The sequence below is a fragment of the Camelus ferus genome, chromosome 9 (assembly GCF_009834535.1).
Source record: "Camelus ferus isolate YT-003-E chromosome 9, BCGSAC_Cfer_1.0, whole genome shotgun sequence".
Lineage (NCBI taxonomy): Eukaryota > Metazoa > Chordata > Mammalia > Artiodactyla > Camelidae > Camelus > Camelus ferus.
In genome coordinates this window covers 26728817-26744376 of record NC_045704.1, presented here as the reverse complement: position 1 = coordinate 26744376, position 15560 = coordinate 26728817, and positions in this window count along the sequence as shown.

Genomic DNA, 15560 nt, shown 5'->3' with positions numbered 1-15560 from the left:
TGGTGGCTTGACCCACTGAGCCCATCCATGGACTCACTAGTGGCTCACAGATCTTTGGCCTGTGTTTGCCACTGACTATGGTGGCTTTGAGGGTGGAGGTTCAGCCTGAATCACCCTTCTGCTGAGTAAAATGCATAGTCTGCCTGGTGACAAGCATTGCATTTATGCTGTGCAAGGGATGCCACCCACTAGACTGTACAAAAATTGATTGTGAAGCATTTGCAGATGGAAGCTAAACCAGAACAGTAAGTCCAGTATCCCCCTTTCTGGTCAAGTTTCGAAAACTTTAAATTTGAGAAATAAAACTTTAATTTCAAGAACTGCAGTTTCTTTCGGGTTAGAAGATGGCACCGCTAATTGCATTTGATTGTCTTTTGTTATGGTTGCTGTTATGATATATGTTTATTTTCCTTTCAGGTTTTTAATGTAATACCTTGCATAGGCATTTGGAACTGTAGATTGTTAAGTAAAATCGCATTAAATTCATCTGTAACTCGGAGGCTAACTCTGAAGGTTTTTGATGTTCTTCTTTCTCATCATTCGCTGTGCATATATTTATATAGTTTTTAATTAGTATATTATTTGTTTTTCACATCTCACAGGTATTATCCATACAACCATGCTTGAAGATTTTTATTTATTTAACTATTCTTCTACTGTTAGAAACTTCAGAATGTTCAGTTTCTGACTCCTTGTGACTCCTGATGCTCAAACTCTTTTTGAGAGTTTCTCCTTGACATTCTGACCTGATCCTGCGCTTCCCGGAATCACCTCCCAAACAAATCACCTGCCCATAGGTGAAATCCCCGGCTTTCAAGTGGCTTTTCAGAGAATTTATCCTTTCCCAAACAACCGTGGTCTTTCCCTTGAAATGAATGGTGATGGTGTGACCTTTGGTTGCTTGTTACAAATTTTCTTTCTCATTTAATCCTCACAATAGTTCAGTGAGGCAGGCATCACTTTCTCCACTTGTCAGGTGGAGACACTGAGACTCAGACAGGCTATGTCCTTTGCCCAAAGCCGCATGGAGGGTTTTGGGGATCTGATCTCAGCTCTGCCTTGCTCTGAGTCCTGCTTTCTTACCAACTTTTCTTTCCTCTCCTGGCCCGCGTGCTTCCCTCGTTACCCCCTGGGAGTTCTTGGATGGGCTGCCTGTCCTCCCAGCTCTGCTTCCCCACTATTCCCCACACCGGGAACTCTGGGGCCATGTCAGGTAAAGAGCAGCAGGTTGGTCTGAAAAGCAAAGCCCCTTTACAGGTTAAGATAATCAATTTCTGTCAAATGAATTCTACCTGCACCCAATTATCTAATTAAACACCCAGAAAAAAAAGTAGAGATTAAATTTTTGTCAGCTTCTTTTTTTCTACCAGGGTGTTGACTTCAAGTTATCCCCACTGCCAGTACATCTGTGGGACATCTAAGAGGCTAATTTTGAAGAAGAGCAATGATTGCAAGGGGGCATGGGTCCTTGCTCTGCACCAACACCTCATACATGACCTCCTGACACTCAAATGTGGTCACAGGGTGTCCCCACATCATGACTAACAAAAGGCACAATGGCCATCGCCTCACCAATACCTCCTCCTCTTGCACAGACTCCAGAAGACTCCCCCCAAGTGTACTCTGCACCCCAGTCTCACCCCCTCCACTTCTCTGATTCAGTTTTACTCAGCTAAGTAGTCCAGTCAGTTGTAAGGTATACGGACCTACTTGGGTACTAAAAATAGTACTAGAGTATAGACATTTATAAATTATTTACCTGTGCCCTTTATTATTGGACTTCGCTGAAGTCCATATACATATACGCTCATATACAGAAAAGCACACGGTGACAAGTATATAGTCTGATGAGTTTTCACAGAATGAACAACTGTAACAGGAATCCAGACCGAACAACAGGATATAATCAGCTCCCAAGAAGCCTGTCATGTATCCCCTTCTAGTCACTCCTCCCAAGAGTAGCAGCCATCCCACCGATTAGCTTTTCTGCTCTTGGTCTTCGTGGAAGTGGAATCACCAAGTGCTCTTGTGTCTGGCTTCCTTCCCTCAACATAATGCTGCTGTGCAGCATTCCTGCAGATTCACCCAGCTTCTGGTGGGCAATTCTAGGTCATTTATTTTGATTGCTGTCCAATGTCAACATGCTGCAACTTATTTATTCATTCTCTGGTTGATGGGCTTCTGAGTAGTTTTCAGATTTTGCTATCATACATTGTGCTGTTTATGGATGTTTGTATACATTGCTTTTGGTGCGCGTAAGTAGGCAATTCTCCTGGGCATATAGCTAAGAATGTGACAGCTGGGTCCTAGTGTAGCCTACGTTTGGCTTTAGTAAGAACCGACAAATGGTTTCCTAAAGAGGCTGCATCAATGTGGTTGTGGGCACATCAGTGCATGGGAGTTCCAGTTTGTTCCACATTCTCCCCACATTCGATAAGTTGATCTTTTAAAAATTATTTTAGAAAGATTTAAGTTTCTTTCCTCATACAATAACTCTTTTACTATTTTATCTATTTCATTTTAGGAGAAAAGAAATTTAGAATTAGAGAACGTTTTCCGGGTTATGTTTTGGGGGTGCTCTCTCATGTCAGGGCAAAACTCCTGGTGGGTACCTATTTGCTCCATCTGACAAAGTGGCAAATCATGGCTGTGTTCTCCCTCTTGGCAGAAACCTTTGCATATCATCAAAATACCCCTCCCTGAAAATGTCATCCATTGCTGGGCCTCCCCAGGACCTGGCTCCACATGATTTATCACTGTCCTGTCTCACGCCTCCCTGTCATACATCTGTGGCTTAAGAGAGGCACAGACTGGGTAGCTCAACCTTCATCCATCCCAGTGCCTCACATCCATGTGCCCCTTTGCAATTGTCATAATCACATACCAGCCATATGCTTGTTTACTTAAAACTTTAAAAATAAAGTTCGAGTTATCATGTGTATGACATGCTGGTTACCTGTTTTTCTAAAATACACGAAAATAAACACATGGCTACTGAAATGCTTCTGTCTCTGCATCGCCACAGATATGCACATTGACTGACGCGGCCCTCGCCACCGCCACCGCTGCTCCCTGGTTTGGAGCCCTCGCTGCCGCCACCACAGGCCAAGGGGCCCTCTGAGATGGCTGTCCCTGGCCCTCAGCTGCCTACAGGCACACCCTCAGAGCATCTTACCCCACCTGCCCTGGGTACCTCTGGCTCCCGCCTGCTGTTTCCCTGTTGCTGCTGAAACATGGTACCCCAAGAAGCCCCCTCCTCCGTAGTCCCAGGGGAAGCAGGGCCACCGAGGAAGAGCAGAGAGAGTTAATGCCACATGGGAGTAAAATCGGGACCAGTGGGGGACAGGAACCTAAGGCTAATCCTCCCCCCTCCCACGCTTATCCCTTGCCCCCCCGCAACCCCCGTGTCGGGTCGGAGACAGAGCAGTTCTCACTAACTGCGAATGAGGGCAAACATGCTGTCTCTCCCCGTCCTCACTCCTGCTTCCCTGGGATTGCACTCCACAACAACAACAACAACAAAAAGCATGTCAGCAAATAAGTTTTTGCCTCATCTTCTGTTTTCTGGGAAACTCAAACTAAAACAAGCATACTGCCTAAAATCCCCTCTTCTTTCACCATGTGTGCACACCACCCTTTGCCAAATGCTACCTTGGCCTTTCCTCTTTCCTCCTGGCATCCCCTCCATCAAGAACACCACCCTTGGGGGCAACCGTCCCAGGAGATGCAGCTCTCCTCTGCCACCATCCCTGAGACGGGAGTGGCCCACCTCAGCTTCCTGACTCTGTATCTTCCTTGGGGATCTAGGTCATTTCTTCTTTGCACATAAATAGCTCTAGACCACGCCTTGTAGATGCGGTCCTCTTTATGGCGGGGATGAGTCAGGCTTCACTGCTTTCTACACCACAGACACAGACAGAGGGAGCCGCAAGTGTCTAAGAGGAGAGGAGAGAAGCGTTTAATGTACAAGAAGACGTGTTATTTAAAACCTTTCCAGCCTTCTAGGAAAGATGGACTTTGTTAAATGGGAGGTCTTTTTGTTCAGTTTAGTAATGTGACAGATCATTATCTGCACAGGGGAGCCTGAAGTCAAACTTGGGAGTGGCTGTCTTAGAGCAGGTACCTGAGACTGAGTTTCCCCAGGGGCGGACTGTGAAACAAACAGAGTGCAAATAGTCTACCGGGGAGGATGTCCCAGCAGATACCACTAGGGAGCAAGAAATGAGAAGGGGGAGGAGAGGAAGCCAAGAAAAGCTGTGATCAAGATGCTGGCTGTGGGTACCTGGGCTCAGTCCAGTCCCCTGGAGAATTTGGTGGTCAGTGTGGAGCACACCTCAGGGGGATCACAGTCAAGGGACGAGGGGCTGGGGTGTTCACCCGGCCACTCCCCTCCATCATTGGTCAAGGGCTGCTTCCCTCTTGGGCTTGAATGGTTAGAAACACAAAGCCCTCACCCGGGAGCTGCAGGGATTGTCCACCAGCAGGTCCTGCCTTCCGAGAGGCACGGCAAGGCCCCAACAGCTCTCCTTCATGAGGCCTTCACCACTTCCATTGTTGTCTCATGAGCACACAGTTCTATCTTTCAGAAGCTGTGCTGACTACCAAGTAGGTGATTCCCTCCCCGATGCTGACAGGGCCACCTAGGAGCAACACGGCATGACACCCCTTTGTGGGTCAGACAGGTGCACACTTTCTTCCACCGCACATGCCCAGAGACTTTCAGTCAGCAGCACAGAGCTTCCTCTGGAACACCGAGGTCTAGCCTCTCTACTTCATTTCTGGGGAAGAAAAACCATCCTGCTTGTCTCAGAGCTCTAACAGCGCCAGTCAGAGGCCCAGCAAGATGAGTAAGGCTGCCGCCACTGTCCGCAGAGCTGCTCCCCCCTGCTGGGCTGTCCTGTGGTGAGTGACGGGCTCATGAATCTTCTCCCGCCACTGTGATCCCAGAATTCAGTCCATCTGCAGGTCAAGCGTTCACTCACCCAGACGTGAAAACTGAAACACTCTACAAGGACTCTTAAGCCAGGATTTCATTTCAACAGGGGTTTCAAAGTCCTGCCCTGGGCCTGGAAATACATCAGCTGCCTTCTCGTGGGAGAGAAGAGAGTGAGGTCTCCAGAGGCTGGAAACTGGCTGAATCAGAGCATGTCAGTGGGAGAGTCTGTGGTTTCTGTAGGCTGTTTGGGGGGAAATAATTTATGTTTGCACAGCTTCACAGGTTGCTAGGGTTTTTTTATATGACAGTCACTGTGTTAGGGCTGAAATGGTGTCCCCATCCTTTTGTAACTGCAAATGGTCAGGATGGCAATGCTGGCCAGATTATGCCAGACATTTCCTGTAGAACCAGACTCCTTCTTTCATCTCAGGCTGTACTGTGCTCTACTCCCAGGCTCCACTCTTGGGATGCCAGGAATGACTGTCAGATGGACTAGGACTGCCTTTAAGGACACATGGCACAGATGCAGATACTCCTCCACTGTTGCAGGGCAGACATCATTAATCAATCCTGAGCCTGGAAACAGACTCCTCCTTTGTCTTTCCCAATACACCATTCTGCCAGCCACGATCAACCAATCAGGTCTTGCATACAAGTTAACTTGTATTCCTGGTTTGTTTCTCTGTTGAAATTAGCATCTACAATGAGCATCGTGGGACCTGGAAAATCCCTCTGCCCTACGTGGCCCTCTCCCCACTTATCCTACATTCATGTATTCACAAGAATCCACCCCTAATATCCAATGTTCACCGGATAGCTATTTTTTATTAAACATATTCTATGTGCTAGGGACAGTGCAAAGATGATGAATATTCAAAAGGAGTATATGTGAAGTCAAAGCTGCTCCCTGGGTTCCTCCTACCACAGTCAGCCCAATTACTGGGAGCTGCAGAAAGGGCTCTGTTTATAGGACTCGAGTTCCCCAGGGCATGTTACAACCACCTTCCAGGCAGTGAGTTCTGCTGATGGAAAAGAAAAGTCCAGCAGAGGGTACAGGTAGGATGAAGGAGGAAGCCAACAAAAACCTGCTGTGAGTTCTTTACTATATCTTGTTTCTCAGTAAGAGAGATCTGAGATCACGATGGGGGATCAGAATAGACTGGACCTTATTGGGAGGAGTGAGCGGCCGAGTCACACCTCTTTTTCCCAATCAACTGCCCTCACTCGAGGGGAAAGCAGCACAGCTCTATTCATACACAGGGGTAAGGAGATCACTGGATCAAGTGCCTACACCTCCACCAAAGGCAGCTGTCTGGTGGCCAGCCAGCAGCCCAGAAAGGGCTGCCACAAGGGGCTCTGCCAAAGCTGGGGAGGAGGGGAGACTGGGGAGGAGCCAAGCAATCTACTTCCCTCAGACCTGGACCCGAGCACACGGGAAGGATTGTCAAGGTTTACAGATGACAGGATACTATACATAGAAAATCCTAAAGCCACAAGCAAAAAACTCCTAGCATTCACTGATGAATTCAGCAAAGTTGCAAGATACACAATTGATATGTAGAAATCTGTTGCATTTCTATACACTAACAACGAACTATCAGAAAAAAAAGAAGGAAAGAAAGGAACAATCCCATTTACAATCACATCAGAAAGAATAAATATCTATGGGTGAAAAATAAGTATAGACCAGCACAGAGTGGGCTCCAACAACATGCACCAAGATTCGCATAGCTGCATTTATGCGGCACTGGTGGTATGCCAGGAATCACCTCAGCCCTTTCTCTCACTTAATCCTCACAGTAGTCCCACCTGTAGTCTATCCGTACTTCCATGTAGCCAAATAGAAGATGGGAAAGATTCAGGGAAGTTAAGACCTGTGAATGAAAAATACTGCAAGTCATATCAGTAAACAAAGAATGCTGAAGCCATCAAGTCTTCAGCGGCTGCCGCCATCCCCCTCCCCCGCCCCATGAAGACAAGCCTGCAGCCCAGCCTCTGCAGCCACTCACAATGGTGCACACTGAGCGGACTCAGAATAAGAAAGGGCAGGACACTGGCCCTAGATAGCTAGGTGCTTGTCAAAGGAATGAATTCAATAAGCCCAAATGTTTGCTCCCTCCCATACATAGAAAAGCGCTAAATTTTTTAACTTGAGATGCCTGCTTTTCTTCAATTAACAAGTAGTCTTTTAATGTTCCGACTACCTGGTCTTTGTTGTAAAATTCCTATCTATCCTGGCTCCTCCCCTACCTTTTCTGAGCAGTCCCTCAGAGCGATCTGAGAGGTTGTCATCCCGGCCCAAGTCCTCAGATTGGTCCACCGAATAAAACATGACTCTCAATTTTAAGGTTGTGCATTTATTTCAGTCGACAGACCTTTGCCCAATATCACCTGATTCTTAAGTAGAGGATCTTGGATTGGACCTGAGGTGTTTCTGACTGTGCCCTTAACTCCTGCACTCTGCTAGCCGTGAAGGAGGTTTCCAGGAGGCTGCAGAGCATGTGCCGGTCAAGAGGACTCCCTTGGGGTGGGACCCGGTGTGTCCTGCCCTTGACCCTGTTGAGGAGATGAGGAGAAGGGAGGAGGCATGACTCAGAGCCTGCTGATTTGGCCAGACCTCCCTCTCAGGATGGTTCTGTGTCACAGTGTCATGATTACCACCTTCCTGTCGTCATCAGCACCGCTATTAGTAACACATGAATAATTCAAAATGTAAACTTTGGGGCACCTGGCTCCCTCCTGCCCTGGGGGAGCTACCAAAAATAGCTCATCCCCCCCCCCGCCCCCGCAGGCCACAGAGCTGCTTGAGGAGAAGGAGGTGCGTGTGGAAGAAGCATTCATTTCTCCAAGCTGGTTACGTTTTATGCCTCCAATTGATTCAGTCTCTTTCTCACTCTGGAAAGTCCCCTCAAGCCATAAGCCAGTGAATAAAAGGCGTATATCAGCTGGTTTCTTTTTCTCCTTTTTCCAGATGAGAATTGCCCAGGGCTGACTGGGCCTGACTGGAGTTGCTGGGTGGCGAGGACCAGATACCCACGAGAGAGAGAAAGCTCTAGGAGGCAATCGTGTGTGTTCACAGGGGTCCTCTGCGTTCTCTCCTGGCCAGGTCTGAGGTGGGAGCACCCAGTAGAAGCTGGGCCATGTGGGCCAGAAGCCCTGGGAAGAAGCACGGGGGACTTTATATTCCCCAGTAACCAGCCCAGATTGTCCACAAAAATTCCGGTTGCTCAGCTTAGTTTGCCCCCAACTGTTCCAGTTTTAACCCTGAAACTCACGCATTCCAGGAAGGTACTCAGACTGAGGCAGGCCCAGACAGAGCCCAGGTGGGGCTCATGGATGAATAAACGTGCAGAGGGGAATCCACTCTATGGGAAAGATTTTGCCTTTGTATGTACCAGGCATCTTAAAAAGTTTTGAACCATTTCCTGAGAAACTTTCTTATATGGCTCTCTTAAGAAGTTAACAGAAACTGTGGTGCAAATCTTCATACTATAATTTTCTCCTTTTCCTCAATATATTATAAAAGAAAAAAAGAAACAAAGGAAGAAGGTCACTGATTAAAATACAGAATTATTAAAATCATAGTCCTTCCATTCATGAGTAATTTTTTTTTGTTTAATAAGCACCTTGCTGTCTATGTCTGTATCTTGTCTTTTTCTCTTGTAGCTGAATAAACTGTATAATATGAACTAAATTTATAAACATAGAAGATACATGTATACACGGTAATATGTTAGAAATAGACTAGAAGACTGTACTACAAAAAAGAGATGCTTTAAACACCACCTCCTCAAGATGACTGATGTTTTAAAGGGAACTGTACCTTTTCCTATTCTATAAGTGATACTGAAATTCCAGTGGACAGAATTCTCGGTCTAATGTTGAGAAATTCTGTAACTTTGAGCTGACACAAACTCTGAAAGCTAAAAATAAAAATTAGCGATACCACCATATATTTCTAAAACTGATGATTTTGGATTGCCATCACACATAGTTGTGAGAGGAGGTGGAAGAGGTATTAATATATTCTAATTCATGAACAAAGAAACCATGACTCAGAGAGGTCAAGTGATGGGCAGGGGGCAGCAGCTCACAGGTGTGACCTCAGCCCAGTACGTACCTGAGCCCAGGTGAGACCTCACAGGGGCAGACGTCAGGTCTCCTGACACTCAGCCCTATGTCCTCTGTGACCCAGGTTGCCTTTTGAAACTTTGAGGGCAGACATCACTTCTTTAAAAATCCACTAGAATCTTTCTAGCTGTTGTGTCTGGCTTGGCCAGCACAGTTCCCATTTTGCTTACTACATGGTACAATTATTAGCAGCATCCTTTTCACCCTCAGGAATAGTCCATGGTGGAGCGTAGCATACCTGGCCTCCTTTTAGGGAGCATATCAATCTTCTTCATATTTCTGTCAGGATTTCACAGGGCCACCCTACAATATAGGTTGTGTAGACAATGATCTCCTGGCCTCGTGCCTGGGGCATCCAGTCTCCAGTTTTGAGCTCTAGTTGTCATTCCAAAGAGACTTTCTCCCCTTAAGCTGACAATGAATCAAAGACACTGCAAAGAGCAGAACTCTCAGGAACTCAGATAAAATGTGACATCTGTTGAGTTTGAAGGCTTAGCAGGGCCCAGGAACGTGCTTGCTGTGTGCTGAAAGATCTGAAAGGGGTCCTGGATTTTCATGTGTCCTTCCAGCAGTCCACTTATTCCACTTATCGGGGACCAGCTAAAGGCCAGGCTTGGGCACAGAGCAAGGAACACAGGAAAAAGATCCCTGTGCTGGGGGAGGGTATAGCTCAACTGGTGCAGCTCACGCTTAGCGTGCACAAGGCCCTGGGTTCAATCCCCAGGACCTCCTCTAAAAATAAATAAATAAATAAATAAACCTAATGACCACCCCCTGCAAAAAAAAAAAAAAAATCCCTGTGCTTATGGCACTAATACTATAGTGGGATACAGGCAACCCATAAGAAATATACATGAATAAGTGTGAGAATTAGAGAAGGAAAAGTGAACGCAGCAGAAGAGACAGAGGCAGCTGAACGTAGAAGTCCAGGTGAGAGGGGATGGTGTCCTAGATCAGAGGTGTTGCGGTCAAGACAGAGAAGTAGGAGCCAGTTCAAGGGTACAAATGCAATTTGAACATGAAAACAAAATGGTGGATTTTGGGAGGGGAAGCAGATAAATAAATAACCAAAGATGACTTCTAAGTTTCTAACTCGAGTAAGTGGTAGATAAGCTGTCATTCTCTGAGATGTGACAAAAAAGGAGAGGTGAGTGTTGACGTGGGAGCAGGTGATCCAATCAAGAGGTTGTGCTTGAGACATGCTACTTCGAGGTGCCTCTGGAACATCCAAAGGGAGATGTCAAAGGGATGGTTGGCTACACACAGCTGGAGGTCATGGCAGAGGTCCCTGCTGGAGACATAAATGTAAAAAGCGTTGGCCTATATCGAAGACAAGATAGTGAAACTTCTAAAGAAGGGGCAAGCAGTCCCAAAACAAAAGTTGCAGAGATGAAAAGCCAAGGCTAAGAATGTTTTCTATAGATTTGGCAAAATAGAGGCCACTGGTGACCTTGCTGAGAGCAATGTACCTGGGGTTATATGGCAAAATTCACATTGGGGCAGGTTGAAGAGTGAAAGGTTGAGAGTGTTTTTTCTCAGCAATATGGCAGACTAAATGAAAGTTATTTGTTGAGATCTTTTCCAAAACAATCTCTCCCCACCCTGGTAATGATGGCTAAAATGCAGCCGATGTGTTTCTAAATTCATAGCTTAATTCACATAACTAAGACAAATGCTCAAAAAACAAAACCAAAGCAGAAACTGAAAACTAAAGTTAAAAATCACACCCTGCCAGTCTCACTGGCCAGACAGCTTGAGTTTTTATGGCTCCACGTAGATGAAGCCGTGAGCCTGTGGGAGGTGGGCACTTGGAACTGAGACCACTGCCCGCTCCACAGAAAGCCTGGAGTGCTGGTGGGCTGCCTCTCCAGGGGAAGGATATGCTAGAACACTCAGCCCACTGCCTAGGGAGACAGCACAGATGCCTGGCCTCCTGAAGTTCGGCTCTGGGATGCATCTCCATTTAAAAGTGTTACCTAATGCACCATTAAAGGAAATTTCCACTGGCTCTGAAAATCAACACCATGCAACTTTTATGGCTTCTTTCTCTGTTCCTCCTATACTAGCTCTTCTCTTTCCATCCCTGTCACATTGCCCCTAGGAGCTCAGGATTCTTTTCCCTTTATCCCACAGAACGATTCCTCTCTCCAGAGCTACTATGTCAAATGTCAAAGTCATTGTCTCCAATGTCAAACTTGACTCACGTTCCCCTTCAAGACACCCAGCTGAACAAATGGGCCCCCCGATTCAATATTTTTTTATCCCAAACCGTGGCATTTGTGGTTAGAAATACTAAAAACAACAAAAAATAAAACCTTTTTTGGTTATCCTCTATTAAAGGACTCCATAATGCTACCTTCATCAAGAATCGTAGAGAGTTTATAGTGAAATAGTTCTGCTTTACTCAGTCTTCCTCATCTCCATAGGCCTAGAATGGGAGTCCCTGAGTTGCTGGGCTGGAGAATGTTCTAGGTCACAAGTAGCACATAGCATTCAGAATGTCCCTCCTATAAAATAATCAAGAATATTAAGTTTTGTTTTGTTTTGTTTTTTCCTGCAGTGACCTTCCATGCCTGGCTCCCTCTTCCCTAAGGTGAGTACTCGACCAAAAACTGCTTAGTGCTTTGGAAAATGGTCTCCAGGGGAATCTAAACAACTTGGTAAGACCCAAGTTTACCTGTTAGACCTGGATTGGAGCTGTGGACAGTGCTTAGGTTCAAGCCTCAGTTATACTAAAATTCCTTTATATAAGTGTGCATTTAATTTTAATTATTTTATGTGTTTACAATTTGTGTTCTTATTTTTTAAAAGATAAGATTCATTCAAATGCGTATGTACGTATACATGCATACATATGTATATACATTTTTAAATTTGAGAGATAAAACAGACATATATTTAAAAGTAGAATTAGACTTGAGATCAGTCCTATAATTGTGCACTAAATTTAACACAGCACTTCCTGGCAGCCAAGACAAAAACAAAAACAGGTTCAGTTGCACAGTTCTCACTATCTTATCAAAGGCAGCATACCTGTTGTTCAAGAGAAAGACATGATAATGATCACACCAATCGCAAGAGGAAAGACAACAATCTTCAAAGATCTTTCAATACATCTTTTATGTATTTAAAATGTGAAAAGACTGTCTATATTGCCTATGCCTGGAATTCCAATAATAACACTCTTCCAATTTTGCTGATGGATTCTTCTGGCAATACTTTAGCAGCTCCAAGTTCCAGATGGCAGAATATGAATGTTCATTTGCTTATGTGACCTTCTTCTTGGAACTGTGTTAAAATAAAAATTATCTGTTCAAAAGGAATAAACAGCAAAGAGAAGTGGAGTGCCACAAATAAAATGATCGACAAGTTTCTAGAAGATAAATAGTTAGTGGAACAAGTTAATGAAGTGGACAGAGAAGGCTGCATTCTAGAAAAGATGCTGGGCTGTAGAGAAGGTGAGAGCCAGTCTGTCCTTCAGCACTGTAGGCAGGATCTATGCTTAGAGTCCCCAAGTACAACTGCAGTGAAGGTAAGAAGGCGTTAGAAACAGGGGAATTCATTGTAGTCTGTGATACCACACCAGCAACCACCATCCCCACCCACCATCCCCTGAGAAGGACACTCAATAAGACAACATTCTTCTAAACAAAACCCAAGGTGGCTTTTCTCTAAAGACACTGAAAAAATGCGAAGGGAACAAGAAGGCATTTTGTGCAGACAATAGTACCCCAGAATGAAGCCCTCTGAGGGTTCTGGCAAAGAAGGAGATGAATTGTGGTCTGAAGCCTGGCACTAGCGTTCTCCGCCACACCACACAGAGCTCCTAGTCAGAAACTATACAAATGAGAGTTTACCTAAGGATCACCAAGCATCTGAGGAGAGTCAGCAAGATGGAAGGGAGACTTCAAAACATACAAATAGAAAGCATGACCCTAGAGGAAACAGACAATTCAGGGAATAGAAAACTTAAAAAGAAAAGAAGGCAAGATTCCTGATACATTCAAGGAGACTCAAAAAGGTTTGAAACTGTAAAACAAAAATAATAACTTCAATTGGTAAATTAAAAACAAATGATAAGAAATAATGAAAACTATAAACCCCAATTTCTTGATCCATAAAATGGAAACAATAAAAGTTCCTATTCCATAGGGTTGGGAGGACCAAATGAAACAAAACGCAAAAAGTGTTCAGCATTTAGTAACTGCTCAGTAAATGCTAGATAAACAACCAGAAGCCCTGGAAGGTTTGCAATGGAAGCACAGAAAGCCCTGGAAGGGAGAAAAAATTTGGATAGAAAACTTGGGCAGAAAAAATTTTAAATAACAAGAATAGGATAGAGTTTCAGTTATTATTCACTTTTCTTTGAGTTTTTAATTATCTTTTTAAAATACCTTCTGACTTTAAGTCCAAATATGAAACAATCCAAAATGAACCCTATATTAAGCAATTTAATAAAGAGCAAAGAAAGAAATCCCATTTGCCCTTACCATTAGGAACATTCCATTCTGGCACAGGAGTAACATAATTAGACTCCAGGAAATGAAATACAACCCTACTCTTAGTAGCACAATACTTGATTGAACACTTAAATTATCTCTATATTTTTTCACTTATTGTTTGCTGCAACCCCACTCTGAGAGGACTTTGCCTGTCTTACTCATCATCATGACTTTAGGACCACAGAACACTGCCTGGCACTTCGGAATTAATAAATAAATGAACATTTGTTACACATTCTTAATAGTATGAACCTTGTTTATTAAATTTCAATAATGTAAATACGTCGGACAAAGAATGGGAGATTTGACTGAGGTAGAAAGATGTGTTAAAATGTTAACGACCTTCAGAGGTTAAAGGAGAAGTGTGGCCGACAGAAAGGAAAACAGAGGAGTGAGGATGGAGTAGACAAAGAGGTGGAGGAAATGTTAGGGCGGCTGCTCAGATTCTCATCAAGTGGGGAGTGAGGAGCTACCAGAACAAGTAAGAAAGTTTACATATAGTATTTAAAGTTCAATTACTTCAAGTCATCGGCTATTATGAATAATGCTGCTGTAAATATGTGTGTGCAAGCACATGTTTTAATTTTATTGAGTAAATTTCTAGACATGGAGTGTCTAGAAAAGGCAAATTTGGAGACAATATAAAACAGGAGCTGGCTAGGGTTGGGGTTAGGAATGCATTTTGACGCCTACATGAGAAATTATCTAGGGGGATAGAAATGCTCTACAGCTGGATTGTGATGATGGCTACACAACTCCATGAATTTACTAAAATTATGGAATTACACACATACAATTTCATTCTATAGAAATTATCCCAATAAGGCTGTTTTTTTTTAATATAGTATGTAATGATTCTAGAAGAAAATATTAAGGGAATGTCCTTGTGACTTTCGTATAGGCAAACATTTCACAGAAAGCAGTAATCACAAATTAATTTTATTCAATCATAAAATTAATTGTAATCAAAATTAAAATCTTTCCATCAAAATACATAAGGAAATGCAAGGGAAAAAATATTTTCAAAATTTATATTTGACAAAAGCCTACCTTACCTACAATTCAAAAGAAAAAAGAAAGATGAACCAAAGTTTTTAAATGCGTTATTTGACTACACATGTCACAAAAAAATATATATATATAAATGTCAATGAACACATGGAAAACTACTTAATATGTTTAACATGTTTAATGTCTCATTAGTTATCAGGAAATGCAAATTAAAACTATAATGAGATACCACTACACACCTCTCAGAAGAACTAAAATTTAAACTAACAATGGATTCCTTTTGTATGAATTATAGAATAGGGAAAACTAACCCGTAAGGGGAAAAATCTGAGCAGTAGTTGTCTCTGCGGTATGAGTGGGGCAACAGTTGACTGGGAAGAGATGCAAAGAAACACTCTAAGGCAAAGCAATATTTTATATCTTGACAGAGGCTTGAGTTACACAGGAATACACATTTATCAAAACCCATGGAAGGGTACACTTAAGATGTGTGCATTTCATTTTATATAAATTTTACTTCAGAAAGAGACAGAAAAGGAACTGTAAACAACTATTAAATTCTGGATCAGTGTTATATGCTGAAGTGTTTAGAGGTAGAGCATAAGGATGTCTCAACTTACTTTGAAACATGTCAAAAAGTAAGATAGATTGATAGATAGTTACAGGCATGGATGAATGGGTAGATATGTGATAAAACCAGTATTGTAAAATATTAATTGCAGAATCCAAGTGATGTGAATATGAATGTTCATTGTAAAAGTCTTTCAAATTTTATGTATATTTGAAAAGTGTCATAATAAAATTTTGGAGAAAAATATAATCAATAGAAGGACTCAAATAATTTAACTATGAAATATGGAAAAGAGTAGAAAGGAGGGCTGTAAGTGAACTAAACCTTTATTTCTCATTATAAAGAGTAAATAGATATTGTCCACATTTAATAAATCAATAAACAGATGTATGTTCATATTATTAAATCA